At 41.1% G+C, this 17,997-nt stretch overlaps 1 protein-coding gene across 6 annotated transcripts in view; it reads right to left on the bottom strand.

The window, feature by feature from the left end:
* The window catches only part of ASCC3 (activating signal cointegrator 1 complex subunit 3), a 289,170-nt gene extending 272,919 nt beyond the window's left edge, over nucleotides 1-16,251 (bottom strand). For 3 of the 6 annotated variants that reach the window (XR_015707982.1, XR_015707983.1, XM_087773468.1), the window contains exons 1-2: nucleotides 14,974-16,251; nucleotides 8,288-8,351 (exon numbers count right to left, since the gene is read on the bottom strand). The gene's annotated coding sequence lies outside the window, so the exon portion shown is untranslated. Of the gene's footprint in view, nucleotides 1-3,537; nucleotides 3,606-8,287; nucleotides 8,352-14,973 lie in introns of those variants that run through there. The other 3 variants (XM_087773464.1, XM_087773467.1, XM_087773466.1) reach the window with 3 other exon arrangements.
* Nucleotides 16,252-17,997: the final 1,746 nt, after the last annotated feature.

Here is a 17,997-nt window from a genome sequence, read left to right as displayed (position 1 = left end):
TGGGTCAGCCCCCCTGGCTGTGCCCCCTCCCAGCTTCTTGTGCACCTGGCAGAGCATGGGAAGCTGAACAGTCCTTGACTGGTATGAACACTACTTAGCAACAACTAACACATCGGTATGTTGTCAACTTTATTCTCATCCTAAATCCAAAACACAGCACTGTACCAGCTACTAGAAAGAGAATTAACTCTATCCCAGCTGAAACCAGGACAAATGGAATAACTAACTTGAGGTTACTGCACAGAGGTACAACTGGGCGACTACCTGCGAAAGAAAATTTGTACAAGTAATAATCAGCAAGCATAATAAGCTTACTGTAGCAGAAAACCACTAATAAAAAAGCTTTTCTTCTAAGCTCTAATGGGAAGGCAAGAACAAAAAACAAACAAACAAAAATCTGTATTTCTCTGTTGTGCATAGTCTACTTTAAAAATAACATTCTGCACAGATCAAGTCAAACCTTTAAACATGACACAACCTGTGGTAACAGGTAACCTTTATAGAATACCAGGTTGGAAGGGACTTCAAGGATCACCTGGTCCAACCTTTCTCGGCAAAAGCATAGTCTAGGCAAGACAGCCCAGGACCCTGTCCAGCCAAACCTTAAAAGTGTCCAATGCTGGGGAATCCCCCACTTCCCTGGGGAGATTATTCCACTAGCTGATTGTTCTCATTGTGAAAAATTTTCCTCTTGTGTCCAAGTGGAATCTCCCTGGGAGTAACTTGTACCCATTAGCCCTGGTCTTTTCCACGTTGACTCCTTGTAAAAAGGGAGTCTCCATCTTCTTTGTAGCCACCCTTTAAATACTGGAACATGGTGATAAGGTCTCCCCTAAGCCTTCTTTTCTCAAGGCTGAACAAACCCAGTTCTCTCAGCCTTTCCTCATACGGCAGGCTTCCCAGTCCTTTCATCATCTTTGCAGCCCTTCTCTGGATGTTTTCCAGCCTGTCCACATCTTTTTTAATATAGCAGGGTCCAAAACTGAACACACTATTCCAGGTGTAGCCTGACAAGTGCCAAGTAGAGTGGGATAATGACTTCTTTATCTCTGCTGGTGATGCAACCCAGCATCCTGTTGGCTTTCTTTGCCGCAGCAGCACACTGTTCACTCCTATCGAGCTTCCTGTCCACCAGGACCCCCAGGTCCCTTTCCACAGAACTGCTCCCCAGCTGGGTAGATTCCAGCCTGTGCTGCACTCCTGGCTTATGTTTTCCCAGGTGCAAGACCTTACATTTGTCTGTCTTGAACTTCATAAGATTCTTGTTAGCCCAGTCTTCCAGCCTATCAAGGTCTTCCTGCAGGGTGCTTCTCTCTTCTGAAGTGTCCACTTCCCCATTCAGTTTGGTATCATTGGCAAACTTCATCAGGGTACACTTGATCCCATCATCCAGATCACTTATGAAGATATTAAACAGCGTTGGGCCCAATGTCGATCCCTGGCGGACCCCACTTGTGACGTGTTGCCAGTTTGAAAAGGAGTTATTTACAACCACCCTCCATGTGCGCTCTGTCAGCCAGTTCCCTGCCCACAGCACAGACCACTTGTCTAGACTGTAACACATCAGTTTCTCTAGGAGGAGGCTGTAGGAAACCGTATCAAAAGCCTTGGAGAAATCCAGGTAGGCAATGTCCACTGCTCGCCCCACATCAACTGAGCAGGTTACTTTGTCATAGAAGGCGATAAGGTTTGTCAGGCACGATTTGCCCTTGGTGAATCTGTGCTGTTTTTTCCCAATCACGTGCTTCATCTGAGTTGTGATAGCCCCCAGGAGGATTTGTTCCATAACTTTCCCAGTGACTGAAGTAAGACTGATGGGCCTATTATTTCCTGGATCCTCCTTTAAGCCGTTCTTGTAGATCGGGGTGACATTAGCCTTCTTCCAGTCTTCTGGGACATCCCCTGATCTCCTCGACATCTCAAAGATTATGTAGAGCGGCCGCACAGTGACATCAGCCAGCTCTCCTAACACCCTTGAGTGGATATTGTCAGGGCCCATTTTGTAGGGGTTAAGCTCCTGTAAAAAGTTCACATACCAACTCTTCCTTCACTGACAGTAGGTCTGTGTTTGCATCAACCCGGATTTTTGTTCCCAAGGCCTGGGGCCCCACAGTGCTGATAAAGACAGAGGTGAAGAAAATGTTGAGAACCTCTGCTTTTTCAGCGTTTTTGGTAACTAATTCACCTCTCCTGTTTAAGAGCAGGCCAATATTTTCCTTCTTTTTCTGCTTGTTGTTTATGTACCTGAAGAACCCTCTCTTGTTTTTGACATCTGGCTAATTTCTATTCCAGCTGAGCTTTTGCTTTTCCAACAGCATCTCTGCACGCCCTGGCAATGCCCTTGTAGTTCTCAACAGGTATTCATCTGCTTTTCCATCTCTGGTATGCTTCTCTCTTGGTTTTCAGCAGACTCAGAATCTTGCCACCAACTGGGCTTAATTGTACTTCCACGGTTGATTACCATACCAAAGATCACAAAAGGTCTGTAGGTGGTCACAAGAAAAGCTTACCAAAACAAGCTTTCTCATTCTAGCACTGCTTCTAAATCATGCCACAGAGTCGTTTCTTTGTCATCCACCCCCTCGCCTTCTCCCAGGAGAACAGCTTACAGGTACATTAGCCCTTTCAGAACATCAGAAGGTGGTCTCCTGTAACACTTCAAAACATTAGTAAAATTGATTTGGGAGGGTGAACTGACCTTACATTACATAAGGGGAGGGAATGGATGTGTCTACATGTCAAAATCCTTCAGCAACCCAAGAAGAAAAGCAAGAACCAGAAAATAATCATATTGAAAAACGGTCTTGCAAAGATATAGCTAATGGTATTATACAAGAAGCATTTAAGTGTAACTTAATTGTGCAAGAGGTAAAAATCATCACATTACAGCTCTTCTAGAAAGATTTGTTAAATACTATCTATACAAACCTGTGCAAGCACCTTTATGCAACCAAGGCAGATTAACGTGAGGAATTATCAAGAATAGTATCAGCTTCAGTGTGCAGTCAGGTCCATCTCTCATGGATAACACACAGCTGTGCGCGGACATAGACAACTATGACATATGGTGAAAATCCAACCATCTTTTTGGAATTAGCTAGTAACACCCCATGAGGAGAAGAGATAACGACTCAGATTAATGCCACTGAAGTTAATAAACTGGACCTCTACTTTGGCAGGGCAACAATATGACTTTACTTATCTTCATTAACTTTTTTAAATAATAAAGCTATAATAAGAAAGTCACTTTTGGATAACACAAAATACCTTTAATTAACTGAAATATCAATGCATATAACAGAAGCTTACTGTTGGGATATCCGAAGCTCAGGAAGCAAGTAAAGTTAACTGAATAATTAGCTTTCAAAACATAAGATAAATTACACTTGGCTCATGAGCTTGGTGTACAACTAAGATCAGGTTCTGCTTTTTATTTTCTTTTGCGAAATGTTTATGTTCAGTACACAGAAGAAAACAAAGTCCAAAGGACTCTTCAAGGGAAATGGGACTACCAGAAGGAAAGCAATTCTACTTCACCTGCCAGCTTCTTCAGCAGCATAAAATGAGTAAGACCAGAAGGAGATATTTATTTACCAGATGCATACCTGAAAGTGCAAAATAGAAAACTGTGTATCTAATACTACAATTAGGACACCTAAGTCATACTGTTCGCGGTAGGTACACCTTATTCATAATTTAGTTAATTCTGCTTTTGAATTCTCCATAGAAGGAAATAGCTAATTTTTTTTTATATTTCAAATCAAGCTTGACTAGCATGGGTTTGCTTAAGAGAAGGGACAAATGTAACTTTATTTAAATAATAAACCTTCAGCAGATGCTACAGAAACAGTAAAGATACCATACAGCTTCTGTTCATTAGCAGTGAATTTGATTGAAAACTGTGCTAAAGAAACAGAATATGCTTGATTTTTCTCCTCTCCAATGCTCCCTCCCTTCCATCTCCACTCTTACAACACTAAAATATTCAGTCCTACAGATACACCTTGGGACAGTCTGGAGCATTTGACCACTTCAAACTGAGGGATGAGGAATGTCTTTTTGCCACTGCTTCTTGTGAAAACAGCATCCATCCATGCCTGCTGGAGGAAACTATTCCCGAAAACTCAGCACTCACACCTGACCTTGAACCTTAGGAGGTGGGGGGGAGGGGGGGGGGGAAACCATTTGTTTCTAGTCCTAGTCCCTACAGCATAATTGGAGAGACAAACCCTACACGTACTCCCAAAGTTTACCTACCTTGCCTAGATTAGTCTTAAAAAGTAATGAACGTAAAGGCTGCTTTTAGCCAGGTATAAGGTCAAGCTCCTAAACAACTGGAAACAAGACTGGAAAGCAGAAACAAAGTCTTCAGCTCCATTACAGAATAAATTTGACAAATTGTTTGTTAAAAGGTCTACTATTCTCATCTTGATCCCCAACACGCATTCCAGTCATGTTAACCAGGGGATCTGTACAGGAAAATTCACATTCTGAATATTGCCCCCAAGAACTCTATGGACTCACACCTATGTAATTTAATATGAGAGTACCTCACTTGTCTACTATGGTTATGTTTACAACACGCCCGTAAGCAGACACTACTATGCTTATAGAGAGAGAAGTACCACACAAAGCCTAGAGCCCATTTCCTTCAGGGCATTTAGGCACATGCACTGACATTTTTCTCTCCAAAACCAGATTTTGGATAGAACACCAAAAATGTGAAAACATTTCTGAAGACCTGTTCCTGAATCGTGCAGGAAGATTCAAGCTTCCCTTATGGCAGGCACCTGGGTGGGATTTAGTCTGTAAGCACAGTGCCTAATGGCGTTTGAGACCCTTTATAATATCAAAGATATTTGCATAGACCAGTAGATGTGACACAGGTCCTATGAAATGTCCACATCCTCTGAAACAGTAGCTGGATACAAGGTGTAATTCTGTGAGGTTTTTAAATTGGCAACAGGTGTGTGTTCAAGCACCTGAATCACTTATCAGATTTACAGACATTAAACAAATGCCTCTAATACTGCATTATCTCCCAGTTATAAATAACTGGATGCTTATTATCCATTCAATACTATTATTATCCTTCATAATTAGCTCAGATTTCCTTCAAAATATGGCTTCAGTAGGCCTCAAGGTTGGAACTGAATCATTCTGAATCTGGAGCATCTCCCCCAAATGCTTTTGAAGGAAGCACAAACCATCCCTTTTGAGAAAAACATAACTTGTTTTAGCATTTAAGAAGGATCTCAAATGCAATAAAACAAAGACTAAGCCAGGTACACTAATCTTTAAGACCCTGCCTGTACACTATTACTTAAGTCACAAAGGAGAGGCTGTACAGATATGATTGCTCACCTACTTCTCATTAACCCATCCTGTAAGATTCCTGAAATAATTTTGGAAAAGTTTTTGAAAGAGGGTAGAGCCAAAATAAAAAAAGTATTATGGTAAAGTCTAGAAAATAGTTGTGTAACAGGCATATAAGAGGCACACATTTTATATCAGCTGCCATTATTTTTAAGACTACTGCATTCATAAGAGACAATAAACAGGACATGTAATATAAGCGTCCCTGAAGCACGAAGCTTCCTCCCAGACCTAGGGACTGCGTGGCCATGCAGCTAATGCACCCCTGTACGAACACGGGAGGCAGTACCAGTAGCCTTAGGAACCCAAAGCAGCAAACACTCTGTAACACCTCTAGTCAACCACATTGTTGCATATATATGTATGGTGTCACAAGTGATTTTTACAAACTGATCTGAAAGAAAAGAAAGTGAAGTCTTCTGTGTATGTGGACAAGTCCAGCTATATCACTGGCAAAACTCTTATAGACTTGGAAAATATATTTCTGAGATTCATATGACAATAGCCAAGTTAACCATGGGAGAATGTCTTTGAAGTTGTAATATTGACTGGATGAGTTGTGTTGTTATTAGCACTGCCAAAATCAGAATCAAGGATTCATTAATTGGCTAAATAAGTGTCTCTGGTACTTTATGACATTACTATTTTATACTTTGCTGAATTCATAATCAAAAACTATGTCCAAAAATTGCACTGACTTGTAAGTAAAACGGCAGATGTCATGAGCATCATCAGAAGTGGATAACAAAATTCATCAAAATCTTTTTCACAGAAAAGTCATTGGCAATGCTCACGTCACCTGGAAAAACAGGATGTCAGTTCTGAATTAACTGTCTTACCAAACATCAAGAGTCCATCTTGAGGACTTCTTTAGTAATTACGGTTAATAAAATCATTGCATCTAGCAGACGAGGCACAGTAGCTGTATAAGCACAGTACAACCTAAGGCAAGATTCACATTTAGTCTTAAAGAACAATTGTTCTATGAAAGCACTGAAGCAGGATTTCTCATTTAGAGAAAATATTAAATTTTTTTGTGTTCAGCAATTTCATCAATAAAACTGGTAATAATACAGGTAATGCTGGCAATCTGAAACAAAAAAATCTGCAAGTACTTAATAAACTACAGAATTATTTTTCAGAACAGAAATATGCAGAGTTTTAGACCACTTAAGAAAGAAGCTGTAGATTCTACAGTTTTCTACAAGAAAACTAATTTAATTGTCATGTACTAAAAACATGGAACTGCCCTTCAAAATAAACAAGGGTTCTAGCCAACTTCAGCTATCACTAAATGGAAGGGTCCCAAAACTACCAGCTATAAATAAGCTCATCCTATTTCCGGCAACTTTTGCAAGAGTCAGAATTTTTATCAATGGCTGAAATAAATAATACAGACATATGTAGAAAATGACCCATTACACAGAAATAAGAACAACCAGTTGCCATTGTCCACGCAAATGCATCCATTTCATTAAAATAATGCAAGTGTATTGTGTAATTTTAAGTGTTTGCTATATTTAGCAACATTTCGGTTTATTGCATTCGTTTAATTTTCATATTAATGTTTGTAATATTTTCTAAAAAATGTCCTCACCCTTTTTCTACTATTCAGTACCTTGTTTGAAACCTGTCATAGTTTTTGAGTAGGGAAGGAGTCAGAAAGTCACGACAGAGTTTGAGGAAAGCTGTCTAGTTAATAACATCTGTGAACACTCGAGGCAATTGAGATTATTTAAGTACGGGAAGCCTTCTGACTGACATCAATGAAATCTCTCATCAGGACATTATGATTATGTGCACACTCCATTGCAAACATATAGTAAATATCTTCCCAATAATACACAGCAATTTAGAGCTGAAAGCTGTGCATTTTATCCAAAATTCATCTCTCTAAAGAGTGTTTCAATTCTGAATATACTAAGATGACGCTAATAAAATGTCACAGATAAGCATCCCCTAAATATTAGTTACTAGGCTGCTGCATTTCAGTCCTGTATCAATACATTAAATACACATATTTAAACTCTGCTAAGTTGGCGTAGGTTTTAGCATTATGCTATTCCCCAATCTTTCTAACGTTATTCCTAAAAGTCTCCATCAGCTTTTCTTAGCAATGTGGTGGTACCAAACTGCCAAAGACACTCAGTCCCCAGTAACTCCTGATTTCCTGAGAAACATCATGATTTAAGAACACACAGAACTTCGTGCTTTTTAACAAAACTCTCTAGGAACACAAAATAACCAAGATAACTTTTCCCAAATCCCCAAACTGTAAGGCACACACAAACCATAGAGATCTATACAACACAAAACAGATAAATTCTAGCAATTTTTTTTTTTTCTGACCACACTTTGGCATTTTGAGGAGGTATCGATCACTGGATAGCTTATTCCTGCTTTCTGCATAAAACAGCTAAAAAGAAATCCTGACATGCCTTCTCTTTCAAAGTGACTTCTAGCTAGTCTTCTAAGTCAGATGACTTGCCAATCTCTGCCAATGACCAATGTCTTCCATTAAGACAACTATTTATTTGTTAGCACTATGCTACCCCTCAGTCTTTCTAACATTCCTCCTAAACGTCTCTGTCAGCTTATTTAAATACTTTTCCAAAGGTATGTCCACATGAATGAACCTCTCACAGTCTACTAGCCCTCTCTTATTGGATCCACATCACGACTCACTGAAGGTTCAGTCCAGCTCATCAGTTAAAAAAGTGAAAGTTTGTATTTCCTATCAGAAAAGCAAACAGGCATTCAAAACAGAGCTCCCTGTTTGATATAACATGGTCAAATACTGAAGTGCAGGGAAGATGCATACAGGTTCCCAAAACTCAACCTATCAAGACAAGCTTTTCCAGTTGAGGAAGAGCTGAAAGCACAGTCCAAACCACCCTGGTCTTCCACGTACCTTTCCGGGTGCCACCCTCTTCAGACCTTCCTCCTACTGCCTGGAGGCAACACTACCTCCTCCCCTGCAAAGAGAGTTGTAAAGAAACCCAAGATTGTAACAGACGTACCAGAAGCTGTCCCAAAGCAGACAACTGTCCACTTTCAATTTGGCTTAAATATAAATTATTCTAATCTGTTATTTAATGTTGATAGGATGTAGGGAAAAAAACAGCCTAAATTTCAGCCTAAACATTTATGAAAAAAAATGCAAGGAGCACCTTTTCAAGTATACCCCTAAAGCCTGAAAACATGCATACTTCTTTTCAAGCTAGGCCCTTCTACCGAGGAAAAAAAAAAGTTAATTAAAAACACATTTAAACAACACTCAACTATTGAATAGACACATAGTCCCATAAAGTAATATTATTAGAGACAGAGTCCCTTGTCTTCTCTTCAGAGCTTACATGCCACACAGGCACTTCAAATAGCACATCAGCTATTTGATGACCAGCAAATAACAGCTTCCTAATTGGTAATTTATTATTATTACAGTTTAGAATTAGAACTTTAAAAAAAGAAAGTAGTGCTGTATTCCTGTAATATTACAATGCGTGCAAACTAGAATCAAAACTAACAGCTGCTGCCCACCCTTCCTGAGCTGACCGCCTATAGTGTTGGCAATATGTGCAAGAGGATACTTCAAGAAAGACACCTATATGGTTTCCTACAGTGAGGAAACCCCTAACCATCTTTTTCACAAAGCTTGTAAACATCAGAAATGTGTGCTTATTCCATGAGAAAATGGGGAGGAGAACAAAAATTGAGGCATAATGTTATTGTTCTTGGCTGATATAATGAAAATAGCCCCATTATATCTCTAGTAATCTGATGACATTAAAGCAGGATTTCTTCCAGTTGTGCAATTTTTTAAATGGTTACATTTTTAGAAATGTAGTCATATTCTGTTAGAGTATATGTAAAATTTCTTAAAACATGTTTTAGAAAAATTGTATTGTAAGCTAAGAAATATGCACATATTAGTCAAGATTCTCCTATTTAACAATTCAAAGCCTTTGAACAAGTATCATGAGCATTTAGCACGGCAGATAAAAAACTGTTCAGATTTATAGAATTGACTTTTAAAGGCTCTCCATAAACAAAAATGCTACACTAACAAGAAAATTATATAACCAAGCATTCGATTTATATTCATGCTTCAGAGGCAACACAGCTCTATACCATGCGATGTCATGCTCAGTAGTAAAAACTCAGGAAAAGGTGAAAAGGTGAAACAAGGAGGCAAGACATCCATGTTTATGGTGTTTGTCTTCCCAAGCAACTGTTATACATCTCCTGTTTTCTCCCCATCTCACAGCAGAAGGGAATGAGTGAGAGGCTGGGTGGGCGTTCGGCTGCCAGCCGGGGTCAACTCACCATAAATAATAAACTTCTTGAAAGAAATGGAAGAAAGGACTTTCAGAGATCCGCTTTATTCTTCCCCAATCTTTCAAGGAGAGGACAAATTGTTCCCCCTTAGAGCAGCAGCTAAGAATAATGCCTTCACATTTCTCAAACAAATTAATCAGAATCCAGTTTCCAAATACAGACTCACTAAGCAACTCAGTTCAGCAGTCTTCGCCAGTTTCAAAGAAAGGAGTTATTGATATATTTATAAATGTTTCTGTCTATGTTTTAAGAAATATTTGAACACATGCAAGTAAGTCACTACTGTACAAACTCATCTACTTATTCTCACAACCTCCTCAGAATCTGATTTACAACTGGTAAACTGAAGGTTATGCCAGAAATCACCCGATAAATGTTTCAATCACCAACCTATCATTCCATAATCATCTAGTCTTACTGTATGACCAGCTTATGATGAAGATTCAGGCCTATAATATCAGATTCAGTTTATTTTTCAGGCCAAACTTCCAACATGCCTTTGGGCAAGCAAGAGTAACAGATGACTCAGAATAAATACATGCCATAGAACGAATGATGGACAAGTCTAGGGAGGTGTATAATCCATACCCCTAAGCTACGACCCTAAACTCAGCATACAACAAAAGGGGAGAGCTAGCAACCTTTCCCTCCCTAAAATACCAGTTAGGTAAAACATTCTCCACCTTCCTGTTAATGATACTCTTCTCTAGGATCAACAAGATTTCACAAGCCAGAAAAAGAACATGAGTTTTAATTCACATCTCAGAGACGTGCCCAGCTAGAGGCCAGCCACCAAACTCTAGTCTACACATGAATGTACTGAACAAAACACAGAAAACACCAACTGCCCTTTCAGCAAGGACAAACTGGTAAATGCCTAAGCAGTCCATCATAGCCACTGTAGCCTAATTAAGTCTTTCTTGGTTTCTCCTTAGCCTAATGAATTTTCAATAAACTATACAAAGTTGTGTACAACTTCAAGAGGAATATTCTATACCAAATGACTAGAATAACCTCAAGGAACACAGGGCATAGGCAGCTTTCATACCACTGGTTAATTCAATGAGCACTGTTACCACAGAACCAGAGCGCGCTGCTGCTACTTCCTTCAATCACATTTTTAGGTGTCTGCACAAAGCGTTGGGGTAGGTTGACCCTAGCCAGCAGCCAAGCAGCCACACAGCTGCTTGTTCACCCATCACAGTGGGACAGGGGAGAAAATAGAAAGAACAAAAGTAAGAAAACTTACAGGTTGAGATATAGACAGGTTAACAGAGGAAGGAAAGGAAAAAAAAAAACCAAACACGAGTGAAAGAAAGGAAATCACCCACCACATCCCACAGGCTGACCAACATCCCATCAATCTCCAAACAACAGACACCTTGGAAGCAAAAAAACCCTTTTTTCTTCCTCTACCTCAGTTTTTATTTCTGAGCATGACAACACATAGTATGGAATATCCCTGTGGCCAATTCAGGTCAGCTGTCCCAGCTGTGTCCCCTCTTGCCCAACCCCAGCCTACTCGCTGGGCAGGCAGGTGGGAAAAAGAAAGCCTTGATGCTAGGCAAGCACCGCTCAGCAACAGTCAAAACACTGGGGGTGTTATCAGCACTGCTTTAGCCACAAATCTAAAGCACTACGGCTATGATGAAAGTTAACTCCTAAACGCAGTACAAGAACGTACTTGCATTGCTTTGTGCAAACAGAGGCGATCAAATTCCTCAGAGAGAGAGATGAGGACAAAGAATGCCCTGACTGTAGATCCCCATAGGGACTGTGCTTGCAGTAAACATGAAATTGCTTATTTCTGTGATGTGATGAGGTGTTTAAAAAAAGCAAGACTGGGTAAATACAGAATGACTGACTATTGTTCATAACGTAAGAATAAGGAGGTACATGATAAAACTGAATATTAAGGTGAAAACAATACCAAATGGAACGCCTTTCCTATGTAAAATATAATTAAATCTGGGAATTCATTGCCACAAGATGCCAAAAAGACTAGAAGTTCAAGCATGCTCAAAAAAGAATTAGATGAATTAATGGAAGTCAGATACCTTGGTAGTTACTGAACTCAATAGCTTAGAGGCAGATCATCAGTTATTTAAATTATTGACTACTGAAAGGTAATACAAAAGGGAAAGCATCACTGTATTTGTTTTCCAATTTATTTTTTTCAGTACATTGCCTAAGCACCTGGTACTGGCCACTACAGGAGAGAGACACTAGACAAATGTTTTGTTTGAAAACAGAGCTACAGGGTGAGATGACAACAGAGATGCTGAGGATTACAATTTGGGATTTAGAAGCCTCATGTCTCTAAATCTGCTTGTGGGTCCAACCCTTGTTTCCTTCTCTTTTTAGTTCACACATCAGCTGTCATATTTCTAACAAATGTCCAACTACAAATAGGTCATTTGTTAAACTGTTTTCATTAGATAAGTTTGTCCAAACTAGAGAGTAGATTTTGTTTTTTTCTTTTTTCTCCAAACATTAAAGCATAATTCGGTTTAAAAAAATGCATGGGCTGGAAAGTGCTCAACACCAAATTCAACAATTGTTAATAAAAACAATTTAACAGGAAAACATTAAGCTGTTATTTGGAGTAATGAGGACTTCCAAGAAATTTTGTAGGGGGAAAAAGAAACCTGTTCATTACTGAAAACACTAATATGAGCTAGAATTAATCACACATTTAACAGCTTCCAAATAAACTTTACATTATAATTATCCAGCAAAAGACAACATATGCCTTTCCTTCCCCCAACCACCTCCCCATCCCCACAGCAGCTCCTATGACTATATAAGAGGAATGAAACATGCAAGAAGAACATGGACCAGCCTGAGCACAGTTCAGTATTTATAAGGGATAACTTTTTTCAGAGAAAGAGTTGTAGTTTAACAAGAATCTGAAGAAATACACACTGGTACTTTATGAAGGATGAATTTTCTAAGTTATCCATAAAAAAAGATTTTTCAACTCTAAATGTTCTTGCTGACAATAGAATTAAGACTACACTCACTAAATCTGTAAATAATATTGAGATGCAAGGGACTGCAACTATTTTAGGGGCCAAATTACAATTTACAATTATCTTCAAAGAACGATATCCAACCCGCATAGTAAAACATACTACTTTAAAGCAAGAGTAAGAAACCCTAAAAAGAGGACGCCAAGAAACAACACATTAGTTGCAGTTTTGCAGAAACACATCTACAGACTACAGCAAGTGACAATCATGTCATTTGTCATGCTGGAAACATGGAAAGACAGGAAACATTAATATTTAAAGACAAGAGGGAGGCCTTAAAATATACCAAGCTGTCCTTCCACTAGTCAGTACAGACTCCATTGGAGTACTGTTGTCTTTGTTGCACACCCTGTCTCTAGAAAGACACACACCAGTTTAGAAGGATGCAGTGGAGGATAACAAAAATGACCAGCAATGTAGAAGACATTACTTACTAGGAAAGACACAACAAACTCAGGCTGGATAGGTTATTGGGAGGAGAAACATGTTGATATATTTCAAATACACACGTCAGCTGCAGAAAGGAAGGAACAAGAAAACAAAGGGGTGAAAAAGAGCAACGCGCGCTCCTCTTAATTTTAAAAACAGAAAACCTACCTAAGTATCACTTCAGGTTTAGCTTCAAACAAAGCTCCATGAACACAGAACTGCCAGAACAAAATATTGTCATCTGACAACTTCTTACCTTCTCTCTGATTCAATGGAACTAGTGATCTCACCTTTTCCAAAGGCCAAGCTAGCCTTAAGAGAAAACTGAGGAGGTCTAATATTAAAACTAATTTATACAATACATAAAAGCCCTAGCTGGGAGTTGGTCAGTGTTCCGATATAAATGGGAAGAGTTCCTCCAAATATCTACACACCTAATTCCAGGATGAAGCAAGTTTACTCTATCACACCCAAAAGCAAGTCAGATCCAAACGAAAGGTATTTTATTACAGCACCTGCTGAAAAGCAGTGGGTATTTACTTATACTCAGCACCTCACTGATATAATTTATATGGTCTTCAGATGAAAGCCAGCTTGCACCTGAACTGACAGTCGGTTTGCTTTTCTTCCTCCTAAGGATTTATCTCTGCAACCTATCATGTGGACATACGTAACCCTTGTTGCATCTTCTCTGGAACTTCTAGTATCTTTTTTACTCACTGACTAAAGTCTGTGCTCAAGACAGTAACTAAGCTTGACTATCAGATCTCTTCTCTGCAAAAGTGATTACTGGTTCCATTTCAATAGTACTATTTCACAGTCAATCCTTTAAAAAGCCTGAAGAGGCTTTTTAAGGGGTCTATAAAAATGTTAGTATATTAAAACCAACAAAATCTAAATTCAGAACTCATAAAAGCTTTTAAATAAAGGTATTTGAATTCCAGCACCATACACTCTCTCCTGAAGCACCTGAAGGGTACGCCTTAGGACACTAGAGATCATCACGCATTTTACAGCGAAGCTCCCAGCTTACCATTGCCAACCAAAATGAAGCAAGTAGTACTCGAAAGGGAAAAATACCCCACGTGACGACGTGCTGGTTTTTCACTCTTCATTTCTAGTTCTCTACATTTATTAATACCAGTAGTAAGTACTGAAAGTATCCAGGCCCGTTCAACACCTGTGCCGTTTCCCCCTTGACAACACTCCTGTTATCCCTGCTTCAATAAACACACTGAGGCCAAGACCAGAAACAGAACGCGAGGAGAACAGCACCCGGCCTTTATTAGCGATCCTCTGTCACCCGCCGAGGTGCGCGCTGGGACTCGGGCACACGCGTCCAGGCGGCAGGCCCCGGCCCCGCTGCCGGCCCAGGGCACCCTGCCCGCCCGCCGCGGCTGGCCCCGCCGCCGGGCCCCCGCCGGGAGGCGGGCCGGGGGGGGGAGGCAAGGCCTGGCACCGGCCAGCGGCCTCGCTGCCCCGAAACAGCCGGGTCCCGCCGGCCGCCCGGCGCGGCCCTCCTCCGCTCGCCTTCCCTCCCCCAAGAGCGGCGGGCAGAAGCCCGCGCACCGGCGGGAGGACGCGCATCGCCGCCGGGGCAGGCTGGGCCGGGCGGTCCCACTCCTCACCGAGGGGGCCAGGCCGCGGCGGAGAGCAACGTTCGGCCCGTCTGCCGGAGCGCGGCGAGCTCCGGCCGCCACCGAGGCCCGCTGCCCGCCGCCGCCAACAGCCCCCACGCCGCCCGCCCGCCCGCCTCACGCAGCCGCCCGACCCCCGCCCGCCCGAGCCCGCCGCGCACCTGCCTTCCGGCCTGCCGGTTCCGCTGCCGCAAAGAGCCGGCGCGGCGCGACAATGCCGTAAAGTGAGCAGGCGGGGCGAGGAGAACCATGGCGCGGGCTGTGAGTGGCCGTGCCCGTTGCTGTGCCCCGGCCCAGCCCGGCCTACACATCTGCCTCGCCGGGCTCTCCACCGTCGTGCCTGTGCCCCCCGCCCTCCTCCTTGCTTCTCCGCGCCGTGGAAAGCTGGCGACGTGCACAGGCCTACCCTGGCTACAGGCCGCACCTCCACTCCTCCCCTCCCGCGCTAGCGGCGTCCGCTGCCTTTTCTGTGTAGAAAAACGCGTCTGGCCGAAGTAGGGTGGCTGCTGTGCCGCCAGCTGCACCCGCCCGCACCGGTCGTTCCCTGCGTGATCAAATACGCCGTGGGGGCAGCTGCCGGCAGCATTTCTGCTCCCGCGTCAGTGCCTCGGCTGTCGCGGCCGTGGGTTTCCCTGGCTTCCAGCCCTCAATGCTCCTCACCGGCTTGTCCGTAGTAAAATGACGCTAAAGACCAAGTTGTGCGGAGAGAGGGGGAAATAAAAATGAGCAATGTCTGATAATTTTAGGGCAAAACCAAGTTGCAAGGAAAAAAATGCTCTAGAGTGCTTGGGTGTCTGTACACAAATACATCTGGACTCTAAGAGGCCTCCAACTGGAAAACTGCTAGCATTCAGATGATTTATTTCTGACCTCTGCTTTCTCAAATGTGTTGTCTTGTGCTCTGTCTTGCAAAGCATGTGACAGCACTGTCTTCTCAGATCACTGAACTGCTTTCATCTCTGCAATTCTAGCAAGTATTCTGCTCATATAAAAGAAGGCTAGCACTCATGCATGTATGTGCCTGTGCGTATATTTCTACAGTTGGAGATGTTCAAAAACGCACTCCCAGGAAAACAGTAACATATTCCATCCCTTGCTAAAAAGAAGGAAACATACACAGTTTAGAGGAATCGTAAAGCATGTGTATCTTGGGTTTGGTAGATAACCATGTGGAACTGGTTACGTTTCTAGACCACTTATCCTTAGAGTGTTTGACTAGTGTATACACTGGAAATCCTGAATTTTTGCCACTTCTATTCAGTCATCATGTTACTAAAAATCTTCGTAGTGGACTAGCAAAGAGTACTATAATTAAGCTTCTGTAACTTGATGCTAGATGCTTTGGGATTTCAATTTTTGTAGCATAATTTTACAACCATATTCTCAAAGCGAATGTGAATGTTTTGTAAATACAGTCTTTTGTATTTCTAGTGCATGGATCTGTCAGGCAAAGTTAAATGTAATTAAAAAATAAAAAGTAATTAAAATTACTCTTCACTTTCTAAGGAATGTTTTTATATTCTTTCTGAGCACAAATTTTTAATGGAGAGTAAGGACTAGTCATTGGCATATTGCTTCCCTTAAGGCAGGAGGAAATTCCGTTACAGACTTGTGAGTCAAAGCTGTCACTTAACAAATACTACAGTTCTACCCTTCCTTCCTGAATTCTTGAAACATGTACGTCACATAAAAGTAAGTTTCCAGCCTAACCAAACCAAGACTTTTTTTCTTATCATAGAGGAGAGACTGAGGCAATACTGAGGCAATGTGTATACTTCCATTTGTAGACAAAAATTAGTATAATTTGAATGTTTTCTAATAGATAAACAGCAATACAGGGATACTTAATAATGAAGAGGTTTTTTTTTTAAGAGACATTCAGTATGAATTCTACAAAGCTAGGCTTTGCAAGGAATAACTTGGCTTTGCAAGGCCGTGGATCTCGTAAGATCACAGGCTTTGTAGCTTTGTCTGTGTTGCACTCAAAATCTTGTTTATGGGCAAAAGATAACTTGCCATATTTAGGACCAAGAATTGCCTTTCAGCCCAATTAATGTTTTAACAGTCTAACAGTCCAAGTTATCTCTTTGAGAAAATTCTCTGTTTTATAATGCAGTTAAAATCTTCCTAGTATCTACCCTTTTCTTTTGCGTTATGGTCACCTTTCAAATGTTCCGTTGGATCCTGAGGGAGATGTCTGTCGCTCTCAAGGAGAGTGCAGGAGGGGCTTACAAGATGTCAGCATCATGAGGTCTTCCCTCAGGATAATGTTCCTGTTGGGGGGTTTCTTCTTTTTGCCAGGAGGAGCACAATGTTCCTGCTTTCTTCCTCCCATCTGGTAACCCGATTGTGTTTGTTTTTATATGTTTTCTTAACGCAACCTGCTTCCTTATCATTGGCTCCCAGCTCAAGTCTGAGAGTTGCCCTGCAGCCTTCCCAGCCTCAGTTGACAGAAATGGCTATCATTTTGTGCAAACTGACGGCCTTACTTTGTCAGACCACTAGCATGTGTGGTAACACACCATGCCACTTGACCACTAGGCAACTGTTAAAGGAAGCTAAAACCAACTCAGCCTGAGACAAGCCAAGACAAATTCTGAGACCCTGCATTGTCAGGTCAATACAAAGCCTGAGGTCTTCTGCTAATGAAAAAAAAAAATCACATTTACTGGGTTGCGTTTGTTTCCTCGTCTTGGAAAATGTTGAAACTTTACATTTTGTAGCTCTTCAGGTTTTTTTGACATTCACTTCCCAGCAGACATTAAGAATATACGACAGCCTTACTATGGCCCAGCTTTCAAAGACCTTAAACGAACAAATGGTTGTACATACTAACCTACTACTGTTCCAAATTTTAAATAATTTTTGAAGCAAGTTTTTTAACTAAGTGGCCTATGTCCTCAGTTGTATTAACACTGAATGTATGTGTAAGGTGATGTTTTACAATAAAGATATTATTTGCTAGATTTTTAGTGGACCAGAAATGCCAGACATTGCATGGAATTAATTTTATCAAATGCAGATGACTTAACATAGACTTACCTCAGGAAGAAAATTCTGATTTTCTTCAGTATATATTAATTTTTTTTTGGAACACATATGATGTATAAAAGTGATAAAAAAAATATTCGTAAAGAGGACTTTGTCTTAAAAATTTTACATTCCTGCTATAAAGAAATCTATGT

Source organism: Nipponia nippon, unplaced genomic scaffold (genome assembly GCF_047370975.1).
Source record: "Nipponia nippon isolate SJK-2023a ecotype South Korea unplaced genomic scaffold, ASM4737097v1 scaffold_4, whole genome shotgun sequence".
In the NCBI taxonomy this organism is placed as follows: Eukaryota; Metazoa; Chordata; class Aves; order Pelecaniformes; family Threskiornithidae; genus Nipponia; species Nipponia nippon.
The sequence above is the reverse complement of the archived record's forward strand: the minus strand, read 5'-3'. Positions and strand labels throughout refer to the sequence as shown.